We start from the raw sequence: 12,070 nt of genomic DNA on the forward strand, positions 1-12,070 counted from the left end.
TTGCATATACAAAGTCCCCACAGAAAGCAAAGGAGCAAGCAGCCACTGACCTGACCAAGCTAGTTGCCCCCACCTTGAAAACTCAGGGACAACAGGGCTCTGTCCTCAACTCTCTCCAATTAAAACTCAAAGGCTGCTTCTGTGGTGTCAAAAGTCCAAATATCAAGCCAGGGGTAGTCACACACAGCTGAATTCCCAACCTTTGGAAGCAGAGGCAAGAGAGCAAAGCCATCTTTAGTTACATAGTGAGGCTGATGCTAGCCTGGTCCAGGAAACCCTGTCTCAAACAAAAGTAAAAATGAAAACATTAAAGTGTTGAGATTACAAAATTAATCACCCCACCTTCCCTCCCTCCTTCCTTCCTTCTTCCCTCCTTCCCCCCCACCCTCCCTCCTTTTCTTCCTTCTTTGTTTCTGCTAAGCGTTTTGTCCTGGGTGAGACAATAGCTCACACATAGCTGATATGGGCTCTGTCTCCCCCTTTAGTGACCCTTCTCTAAACACCTTCCCCATTTCCATTGGGCCAAGGTCAGGTGACATCACCTGTTCACAGTCACCTAGAAGTAAAACTCCCTTTTCCTAGCAGCTGTTAGATGGTTTATTGGTTGTCTATGGTCAGAGTCTCACTATGTAGCCTCAGCTGGCCTAGAACTCTCAGAAGTCTGCCTGCTCCTACTCCCATAGCGCTTGCATCAAAAGCATGAGACACCACATCTTGTAGCAGCTGGAAACTTTGACATAAGACTAAATGAGTTATCAGCAGCAAACAAGGACACTTAGGACTCCCCTGTGATAACTTAACAACTGGAATTCCAAGCAGGACTAGACAGATGGGTCAGTGGTTAAGAGCACTTGCTGCTCTTGCTGAGGACTTGAGTTTGGATCCCAGCACTCAAGCTCTGGGGTGGGGGGGGGGGGTGGTTCAGTACCTCAGCCCTCACCTGCACATAGCCCACCTCATCCCCCAACAGAAATAACCTTTAAAAAGAAAAAAATAACTCTCTGAAGACTTGCATTGTTTCTATTTGCTATGCCACAGTTACAATATAACAAGTATTGATGGGAGCCTACTACCCAGCATCTACCCAGCAATGCCTGGATGTTTCATAGGGATTACTTTGTGGAGTTCCCACAATGCCTCTGACAAAGGGGATCTCCGTGAAGGCAGCAGGAAGGACTAAACTTCTGTGGAACATCGGGTGATATCTGGAACCACTTTTGATGGTCACAACTAAGGAGGTGGGGAGGGGTTGCATTTGACTTGCATGTGTTAGGTAGAAGCTGGGCTTGTTGCTAAACAGGAAAAAAAAACTGACTGTGACAGATTCTCAAAGCAAAGAGCTGCCTGGCCCAAGATGTTCATAACACCAAGGAGGAGAAACCATGTTGTCTGAACATACTGTTTTTAATGTTCCCATTTTACAGGTAGAAACACTGAGCATCAGAGAGACTGAACAGTAACCAAGAACAAGCAAGGTCTTGGGTCAAGAGGGATGGATTTCAGAGCCTCTTTTTTTTTTTTTTTTTAGCCACACACTCATGAATGTGCTCACACATGATACTTCATTAGCTTCAGACCCACTGGCACCTGGCTCTGAGGGCATATTTCTTCTGTGCAGCCAGAGCGTCAAGCGCCTGTTCAGCATGCTAACACAAGCAGCCAGGTTATTCCCGATTCCCTGATCCCAAGGGAACAGTGACTGTCCCTTAGAGAAGAAGAATAGAAGCCCGACTCAGGAATTTGCCAGGTGCCCCCTCCAACTGCACCTGCCAGAGGTATTTCCATCTATAAATTATACTGAACCTTTGGGCCTGAAAGAACAAAAGGAAAATCACCTCCAGGAACAGGCAGGGAGGACAGGCTAGGAGAGGAGAGTGGGCATGCTATGCCTTGTGATATCCATTGCTCACGCTTCGGATCAGAAAGTAATTGCCAATTGTTATCATGTTAAGAAAGAGGCAGCCGTGGGGGTCAAACTTTCTGATTTCTTATTCAGGGAAATCTTCCATTCCCCAAACCCTCATCTAAAAAGCCAGGCCAAAGAAAGCTGCGCTCTGAAACAGGGCTCAGAAAACACAAATGATATTCTTTATAGAGTCCTTTGTGCATCAGAAAGCAAGGGACTCGATCAGACTCATTATTTCCCAACAAAGACACGAGGTTTCCTTTTAGCACCTGCTTGGTTCTTGCTATCAAAGGACCGTCTTGAACAAATGCATCCTGGCCAAGGAAGATCAAAAGAGAGCCTCCTGTCCTGGGCGAATAATATTTTTTCACATTATTTCCAGTTGAATTTGCTTAAATCTCTTCTATTTTACTATGTGTCATTATTTGGACGCTCGGCCTTGAGTTATGGCTGGCAAGGGGATAAGGAGACATTCTAGTGAATAATGTTGAGTAGCCGAGGGTGGAAAAGACGGGCAGGCCCAGGGCTGGTGGGCAGATAAAGAGAATAAGAAAGAGGTCATTGTTTTATCACAGTGAAGTTATGGATACCTGTGTCTGTATTAGGTACATGGAGGGGTCATGCGTACACAACACTTGAGGGGACTCACAGTCATGAAAATCAGTTCGTGCACATAAGTGCAGGTGCCCACAGAGACCACCAGAGGGCATGGGATCCAGTTACTGGTGGCTGTGAGCTGCTGTGTGAGTGTCGAAAACCTAATTCTGGTCCTCTACTGGAGCAGCCAGTGCTCTTAATTGCTGAGTCCTCACATGATCCTATGTTCAAGCAAATTTCTTTTTATCTCTTGCCTTGAGATAATGCAAAGAGACGTCTACGCTCTGCAAATTCCCATATCATTTCCCAGCATCCCTGGGCTTGGCAGATGGGCCATGAGAAAGGAGAGATGACCTTTTCATCAGGGTGATACAAAGCTGTAACTCGAGACGACCATGATGAAAGCTCACATATGTACATTGAGCCGTGTGCACCAGCCTTTGGTCTAAGCCGTATGAAGGTCAGGTTACTATATGAGGTAAACAAATGAAGAAATTGAGGCAGGATCATAGGTAAAAATGACAGAATGAGTCAGGCAGACATGACAGCTAACCAGGCTCCTTCTTCTTCCTATACGTCCGTTCTTTTTCTTGTAAAATGGAGACAATAAGGGACTGGAGAGATGTCTAAGCAGTAAAGAGCATTTGCTGCTCTTCCAAAGGGCCTAAGTTAGGTTCCCAGCACCCATGTCAGGCAGCTCACAGCCTCCTGTAACTGAGGCTCCTGGGGATCCACGTGCACACATGTGCAAACACACACTCATGCACACACACGTACACAGGCATAGAAATAAAAATAATAAGCCCTTATTAAAATGGAAACAATAAGCCTCATAGCTCACAAGGTTGCAGAGAAGATACAATATAGTGGTCAAGTATTTAGTACAGTGCGTGGTTCACAGTACAATTTCAATAAAAGGTAGTGACTCCAGTGGCCACTTTTTACGAGTCCCTGCTCAGGCCAGGCTCCTTGAGTACCATCTCCAGTCAGATGGAGCCCAGGTTCATCTTGGTTGTTCCTCCCAGCCTTTTACACCCTTAATGCACACACTTGTCACCCACAGGTCTCACCTCAGCCCTTGTGAAACTCTCCGTTTCGCACCACGATGTTACTTGGCCTCTAGGGCCCTCCTCCAGGCTGATGGTGTGATTTAAAGGCTATTTGGAACTTTAGATACCAAACAAATGCTCAGTGTTAAAAAGGTGTGTGGGCCCTGTGTAAAGAGGCCCTCCGAGGTGTTTCCCTGGATGTGGTCTGGTCAGCCCCACAAGACTCTCCTCCTCCCACTGACAGAGGCTGCTCCCCTCACTGTTTGCGATGGGGTCCCACCCTCTGCAGAACTCTGGTTACGAGGGTCAGAAACACACAGCTCAGTCCAACTTTATGTGGAGAGAGATAACTTTAAGGCTCCAGGGTGTTGTATCAGATGTTTCTAAGTGATCAGTACTGCAGGGCCCTGGAGAGGTCAGCCCTGCTCCTTTGTGTGAGCACTGTCCTTAAGCAAGCACTTCCTTCTCAAAGTAGAGATGACAGATCCACCTCATAGCTCACCAGCTTAGCATCCCAGGAGGAAGAAACCTCGCGACCTTTCCACGGGTCTTTAAGAAGTGCTCAGGTGTAATTTCATTGGCTCTCGCTGGGTCACATGGTGACACTTTGCCCAATCATTGTAGGAAGGAAGTAGTCTGTACTCATTGGGCAATCTCGAATCGTTTTATAGTTCTGGAGCTAGAGGCAGGAGTTGAATTATCTGGACTGAGAGTAGAAGCAATCTTTCCCCAGAGGATGTGTGGAGCATCTGTTCGAAGAGAGGAGACAGGATGCTGGGCCATGGTAAACTCTCATCACTGTCTGTGAGGTCTACCAATCTTCTGTCTGTCTGTTTCTTCTTTGCAGTGTTGAATGTCTGCCCCAGTAGATTCCAGATTCTGTCAGGTTGGAAATTATTAACAGTCACATCTAGCGTATCTGCAAGAGGTTTTCTAGACTGTGTTCACTAAAGTGAGAAGAAGTCCCACCCTAAGTGTGAACAGCTCCGTTCCTGAGCTGCCCCCACCCCCACCCCCACCCCCATCCCCTGAACTGAATTTTCAAAGGAGAAAATGAGCTGAGCGCTAGCACGCAATGCTCTCTCCTTCCTGGTGCTTAAGCGATGAGACAACCTGCCTCAGTCTCCCGCTGCCACACCTGCCCTGCTGTCACCCACTGTGAGCCAAAATAAACCCTTCTCCCTTAAGTTGCTTCTGTCAGGTAGTTTGTCGCAGCAACATGAAAGTAATCTTCTTTCAGATGTCAATCATGCAGGCCAGACCTACATCTCTCACTGGTGCTAATCTCTGCCTGCTGTTGACACCTTGCGACTGAATTCCCACAGAAGGGTGTCTACACTTAAGAGCAATATCTTCACTGAAATAACAGGATGCTGAGACCTTTATAAATTGATATGCCAGACAAGAGGGAGGCAAAAGTGAATGCTAAGTTTCCTTGCATAATACTCTGTGGGATGTGTTTTCCCCCCAAGAATATTTTAGCATTAATTAAGATAAACAATGATATATGCCGAAAGACAATTGAATCTGTTCTCAGTGAAAATGGTCTCGTGGTGTAAAAATAGTACCCAAATTATAGCATATAAAGATGCAGGGGGGGGGGAGGTACTGTAAACCTATAACATGATTAAAATAGAAACACCAGACGATAGTGATGAAGCCTTGAACAAATCTGGGAAAGGAGAAGAAAGATGGGGGAAGGAAGAAATGTCATGCTTAATGTATTCACCTCCCTCGGGGATCTACTTTATTGTGGTTCTCTTTAGTAATGACTATTTATCATGGCATGGTTAGTGTGTGTTTTCTGTGAAACTGGTGTTGTATTCTATCGCACTGTAAAGAGCTGAGTTCAAGGTCATATAGGTAGGAAATAGCAGAACCGTGCTTTAGTGATGATTGAGCTCAGAACCTCAGCCCAAGCCTCCAGTCCAAGGCTAGTATTCCCCTGGTCTCCTTTCTAGAAATCTTCCTAGGGTAGACTGAGGACACAGGAGCCAGCCTGTAGGAATTGTTCTTAAAATATTCAACAGTGTCAGGTGGCAGCAGCACAGGCCTCTACTCCCAGCACTCAGGAGACAGAGGCAGGCAAATCTCTGTGAGTTCAAGGCCAGTCTGGTCTACAGAGTAGGTTCCTGGGCAGCCAGGGTTACACACAGAAATTCTGTCTTGAAAAACTAAAACAAACAAACAAAGAAAAGATCAGTAGCTGGGGTGAGATGACAGCTCTATCGGTCAGTTCTTGCCAAGGTAGCACAAAGACCTGGGTCACACAGAGAGAGCTGAGCATGGTGGTCAACACTTGAAATTCTAGTGCTGGGGGGAGGGAGATGAGTGGACCAGCAGGGCTCATGGGCAGCCAGCAAAGTAAGGGACCTCTCACAATATGGGGCAAGTGCCTGAGGAACAGGGCCCAAGGTTGTCCTCTGCCCATCAGGTACATGGATCTCCACATGTGCACCTTCACACACACATGAACATGAACACGCACATGAACATGAGCTTCCAGTCAAATAAAGAAGCAACAAGTGCTGCTTGCAGCTCTTCATTTGCTCCTTTAATCTGCACATTATTGAAGACCGTTACTAATATGGTTACCCCTTTTTGCAAATAAGGAGAGGTAGGGATTGTGTGAGGTGAGGAATCTGATAGGAGTAGACTGTAGAGGCCTGTCTGACTGCCACTTTCTTATGCTTTGGAAAGCCATTGGTGGCCTTGAATGGAGACTGTCCAGCCCCATTTTTTTTCTAGTGTTCCCGCAGGCCTGACTCTTGATAGCGTCTCTCTATTCAGATGTGATCTTGAAAACATATTTTATGTATCCTTATTGGATGCATGTATGATGTGTGTAAGTGGGGAATCATGTGAGGAGGCCAGAGGACGGCATCCAAGACTCTAGCCTCTCGTGCCACTGTGGGTTCCTGGGAGGGAACTCAGGGTCTCAAGCCTCTGTGTCAAGTGCTAGAACTCCCTTAGCCACCTTGGCAGCCCTACATGTGCTCCATAAGAGGACCTATTTCTGTGTCGGTCTGGTAGTCCTCCAGGAATTCTTCTAAGCCTTTCAGAACTGAAAGTTCCAGAATTCCTCCAATCTTCCATGGCTCTTGGTCAGGGCTTTGCAAACAATACATCATCTAATCAAGGTCTCTGTGTGTTCTCTGGGGAAGAACTAGTTCTATACTTATCCAGGTGTTTTGAGTCTCCCTCCTGCTCCAGTACTGGGCATATGACAGAGATCTGGCTTCCTATGTACTAGCTCCCTGGGCCATGTGACCAAGCTTGATGGGGACACTGATGAAGGCTAGATCATTTTTTTCTCCGTTCTCTGGCTGCAGGAAGCATGTTGAGACCCAAAAGGACATTGTTCGCAGATGGATCATAGTCTGGGGAGGCTGTGATCATTCACCTGCCTCTTATACATCCATTCCCTCACTCATAACCTTTCATTCACTCCTCCCCCTCACTCATGCATTCACCCAGCAGGGACAGAGCACCTGCCCAATGGTTCGTGCCCCAGTCAATCCCGAAGCTTGTGTGAGCTTTATGGATCCATCCCTGCTAATGTGGGTGGGTGCAAAGGACCATCAGAAGGATGACTCCCAGTAGTCGGGGCCTCAGGGATAGCAGCAACACCAGCTTCTATAGCCCACTGCCCTGCACATGCCAAGCAGTGGGGGAATAGCTGTCATGAGCGTCTTGCCATGCTCATGGTCTGTGTTAAGGTCTCAGCGTCTTTAACACAAGACCGTTACAACCCTGGCTGGAAAGTTCGGGGTGGGGCCTCTCTCTTCCCCCAATCAACCCCACATTTGCTTTGCTTTCTTCCCAGAGAACAGCATGAATTTATTCTTCACCTTGTTTCCCTAAGCATAATTTTGGGGGGATGTAGGGGAGTGTGCCTGTTCTATGGTGCTGAGCGATGAAACTGAGTCTTGTTCATGCCAGGTGGTGGGCTGCTGACACATACCTCAATCCCCGCATAGTTCTCTACACGATGACAGGTACTTTATTGATTTTGAGGATTCTACTGTTTCTCTTTAAAGCATTGTGGAAGTGCCTAGTGTTGCCAATACATTTTTATGAGTTACTGAGGTGGGGGGTTCCATCACTGACTTCTTCAAAGTGGGGGAATGTAGGAGCCTTGAGAAACATAATTTCAATAATTTGCGTAAGTGTAGGAAAGTGAACAAGGCAGATGTCACTTCTTTTTCTTGAGTTTTCTTGTGCACGCCCATGTTGTTTGAGTTGAAGGGAACATTTGGGTATAATATGCACAGATGTGACATATTATATATTATATATTCACATTATACATCACATTGCAGCCATGAAATTATCTCAATTATATACTATTTATATTTGATTGTATGTACTTTAACTTTCTTGCCTTTCACCTGTTTCTCTCCCCAGACACACGGGGTATATCTTTTCCCATATTTCTATAAACACATGCAAATAAGTATGGTAATTACAGAAACGGACAACACTTGTTCTATAGAGAAGAGCCTTGTGGCATTCATGTTTCTATGTCTCCCTTGAGTCACAAAGCAGAAAACCCAGGTGGAAGCCCCTCCAAATAAACTGGGGTGGATTCAATGGACTCATCTTAGCAACTGTGTGGTGGTCCACAGCCTGAGGCACCTCCATCATGGAGACCCTCTTTCCCCTGCTCTTTGCCACTGGAAATCATCACAAACCTGGCTCCCCACAATCCAGCCTTGAGTTTCTCATCACTGATCCATGGATGGGGAAGACAAGAGAGCTATTTCTTCTCTATTTCTCTCATACTTGGACTTTTGAACCTAAAGCCAAGAGGCCATCCATCCCATTGGTTGGTCTTTTTTGCTTTTCCTCCTGACAGAGTAAAGACAGCACAACCCAGCAGAGGGAGGGGGAAGTTCCAAAATCAGGACAGAAGACTGGGGTGGGGATGTGTTAATGTCAAAATATTCGTCTTCCTCACTGTGCCCCTGACGGCTCCCAGAGCCTGTCCTGCACACACAGTGCACACTCACTATGGCTGCCTCTTCTTCATGCTTCAGGGTGCAGCTTAGCTGTCAGTTTGAGATAAGGAGGCAGCCTGATCACCCCTTTCCTGACCTCCACATTCCCATACAAAGAAATGTGTCTGGAAAGCAGACAAAAGGGAGCTGACACTCTTTGGGGGGTGGGGGTCTGGATTTTCATTATGAAAATTGTTTGTTTAAATTTGACAGTTGTACAGGTGATGGGACAGTTGATACCCCCAGCCCCCCCACCTTCCCACCCACCCTGCCATGCACACCCACCACTGGTGAACTATGTCCTTACACTGTGAGAACTTTGAAATGCTTGTGTTTATAAACAACTCTTCAGTTGCTGCCACTCTGAGACATACATTTGCAACACTCTTACCCATGCACACACCGGTGTCTTGTCATATCTGTGCTTCTGTGACCCTCAGACTGGGAAGAGGATACAAAATGATTGTGTGTGCTCATGCCACTGGCCTTCTTTTATTCATGTGGCATCAAAATGTAACCTTCTTTTATCCAAGGGATGAGTGGAGAATCCTCGCCCCGCCCCCCCCCCGCCCCCCACCCCCCCACGTTGAACCGAAGGTGCTGGAACCCAAGAGTGTTGGATGATCCTGCCAAAGCCAGCGAAGGGCTCTCTGCGGACATACTGGCTCTTGTGTGACACTTGTTTTAGGGACATGTACAGGGCATTTCTGGCAGCTGTTTTGCCATCCAGAGGAGGGACTCTGAAGGAAACGTAGTCAGCATGGAGTAAAGACGTAAGAGGTGATGAGAAACTGAGTCCTGGTGAACTCTCTGGAGTCCCCAAATGCAGCAGGGCCTAAAACTCAGCTACAGAAGTAAAACGCCCTGTATATAGACTGTGCATATGGTATAATGGATGCTTTATGTCTTCTCTGCATTATCTGTGTCTAATACAATGCAGGTGCCATGGAAACAGCTGTTCAGACATATTGTCGGAAAACAGCATGTTCATTAAAGGTGCAGTGTGTGTGTGTGTGTGTGTGTGTGTGTGTGTTCCTGTATATGCTGCATGAGTTCATATGTTTGTGCATCCATGTGGACAGAACTTGGTGTCAAGTGTCTTCCTCAGTTGCTCTCCATCTTATTCTTTGAGACAGGGTCTCTCACTGAACCTGGAGCTCACTGATTGTTAGAGTGGCTGGTCTTGGAGATCTTCTTGTCTCTACCTTCCCAGTAGTGCAACTTTTGGGGGCGGGGGGAAAGACAGCTGTGGGTGGTTTGATCCACAGACGTGGTGTCCGCAGACTTGTGACTAGCTATTGTGCCTCTTCCAGCTAATAGTCTCTCCTTCTTTTCTATCTCTATTACCCCGCATTTCAAGATCTCAGCCCCTCCCACACCCCTGAAAAGGCGGGGAAGGGCAAGACACACCTGCTGCCATTTGGTCTCAGGGCTGTCACACTGCACAGCAGCTAAAGTAAAGTTCCTAGAGTAGATGAATCCCAACTGCCTTCCTCGGCATCTGAGCTGCTCATTTTCTGATGAAAGAGGTGCACCTGACTATCTGATGTCTGAGTTCAGCTGCAGAGTGCCACATGGTCATCTCAGCTCCAGCAGAGGTCATGAAGAACGATGGGCAAACCCTTTAATTACTCTCAGGAATGACAGTCGAACTCTCATTTCCCTTCCGTAACAAAACACAGTGGGGCGTGCCCATGCAAATCAGGAATACACACCTCTACTGGGATGGGCTTTGAAGACGTGATCTTCACCTAGGGACTGACTTAGCATTTCTGACATCCATCAAAAGCCATGTGGGCCTCAGGCTGTCTTCTTCCTGCTCAGTAAGAGCACAGCCTCCCAGGAGAGCAGATTGGTAGAGTGGTTACAGATGGAGCTATGCTGTCTGCCCATGGGTCAAGCTGGACCGGCATCACTGGCAAAGCCAGACTGTCGCTTCTGGTGCTTTATGCAGCCACCATGCCTTTGGCAGCATGCATGGCTGTGTCTTTGTAAGGAAACCTGCTGGATCATCTTTCCTGCAGAGTAGTTAGACAGTGAATGGGGCAGGATTACCATGGATCACCACTATTTAAGCTGTTCTGCTTAATGTGGCTTTTCTATGCAAAATGCAGCAGAATATTTCATTGCAAAGGTAGGGGAAGCCTAATCCCCAGTAAGCGTTCATAAGCAGGATTACATGCAATAGGAAGCATGGCTCAAAGAAATGTACTCAATTACTAATCGGCAACTTTCTGACTAGTCCCAAATATTATCAATCCCCAGGGACCATGTGATCGCCTGTGAGTAAAGTACCTGCTGTACACCCATGGGGACCTGCATCTCGATCCTCTGTGCCATGGAAACCCTGGGGAGCACGGATACTCGCTAGCCAGCCAGTCTAGAGGACCCAGTGAGCCCAGTGATCAGGGAAAGACTCTGTCTCAAAACCTAAAGCAGAGACTGGTTGAAGAACACACTTGATGTTAAGACCCGCCCTCCACACACTCATGCACACATGGACACATGTTCACAGATGTAAAGCACACAGTTCACATATATGTGTATTTATATGTGTAGGTGTATGTCATGTATGTATATGCTTGGATCCCTCTTATTCCAACCCTGCTCATAATAGTTACCTGTTAAAATTCAATCTTGGTGATTAGTGTATAGTAATGCATTTTATGAGTATGAGTGCATCATGCAAATGTAAGATGTAACTATCCACCCAGTCCTCCTCTCTGTCCTGTTGGAGGTGGAGTTTCCTTTTTCTAGGTGTGACTTCTTTGAATCTTCATTGCATTCCTAACTGGGAAGAAGCTGAGCTCCTTGTGACGCCCTTGAATCTCTTCTTACTCGGACACCCAATAATCAGATCACAGGAAAACACGGAGCTACAAAGCCCACATAGAAAGCAGCAGAGTAAGGTTTTTAAGTGGTCACAAAGCAGTCCCTCCTAGTTCTCTTTAAGTCAGTACCAAATGGGCATTGTGATGACAGAATGCACAACTCTTGAGTGTAACACGACCAGAAGAAGAGAGGCCCCAGGCTGATGGCAGGGTAAAGAGGTTTACAGTAATGAGTGGGGAAGAGCTGTCCCGGGGAGCTGGATACAGGCAGCCTCCCAACAAAATGATGCAAAGTAGAGTTTCTGAACTAAGAGGCTGGTTAGTCAGAGAGGTTCTGCAGAATGGCTGTTCCTTTTATTTCTCCTACAAGTTTGTCTGGTCAGACTGGACTATTGAAACCCCTGCCTCTTCTCTGTCCTCTGTAAGCCTCCTACTGTGCCTCGCTCTCCTCTCTCCCACTTTGGCAGCGAGCAGACTTCCAGGTGCTTATGTATTTAACAAAGGCATGGCAGAAAAGTAAGGAAACGTCTGTATTGTGAGTTTTAAAACTTGGGCTTTTAAATGTCAGAAATCCATGTCTAAAGGAAAGGAGGCATGAATTCCCAGAATAGGGAAGAGTTGCTCTTGGGCGAAGGAAAGTTCCCATGTTTCTGAAGTTGTCTCAGAGTGTACTTCTTGTGTCTGGGG

This window comes from Mus musculus, chromosome 7 (genome assembly GCF_000001635.26).
Source record: "Mus musculus strain C57BL/6J chromosome 7, GRCm38.p6 C57BL/6J".
NCBI classification, from domain to species: domain Eukaryota; kingdom Metazoa; phylum Chordata; class Mammalia; order Rodentia; family Muridae; genus Mus; species Mus musculus.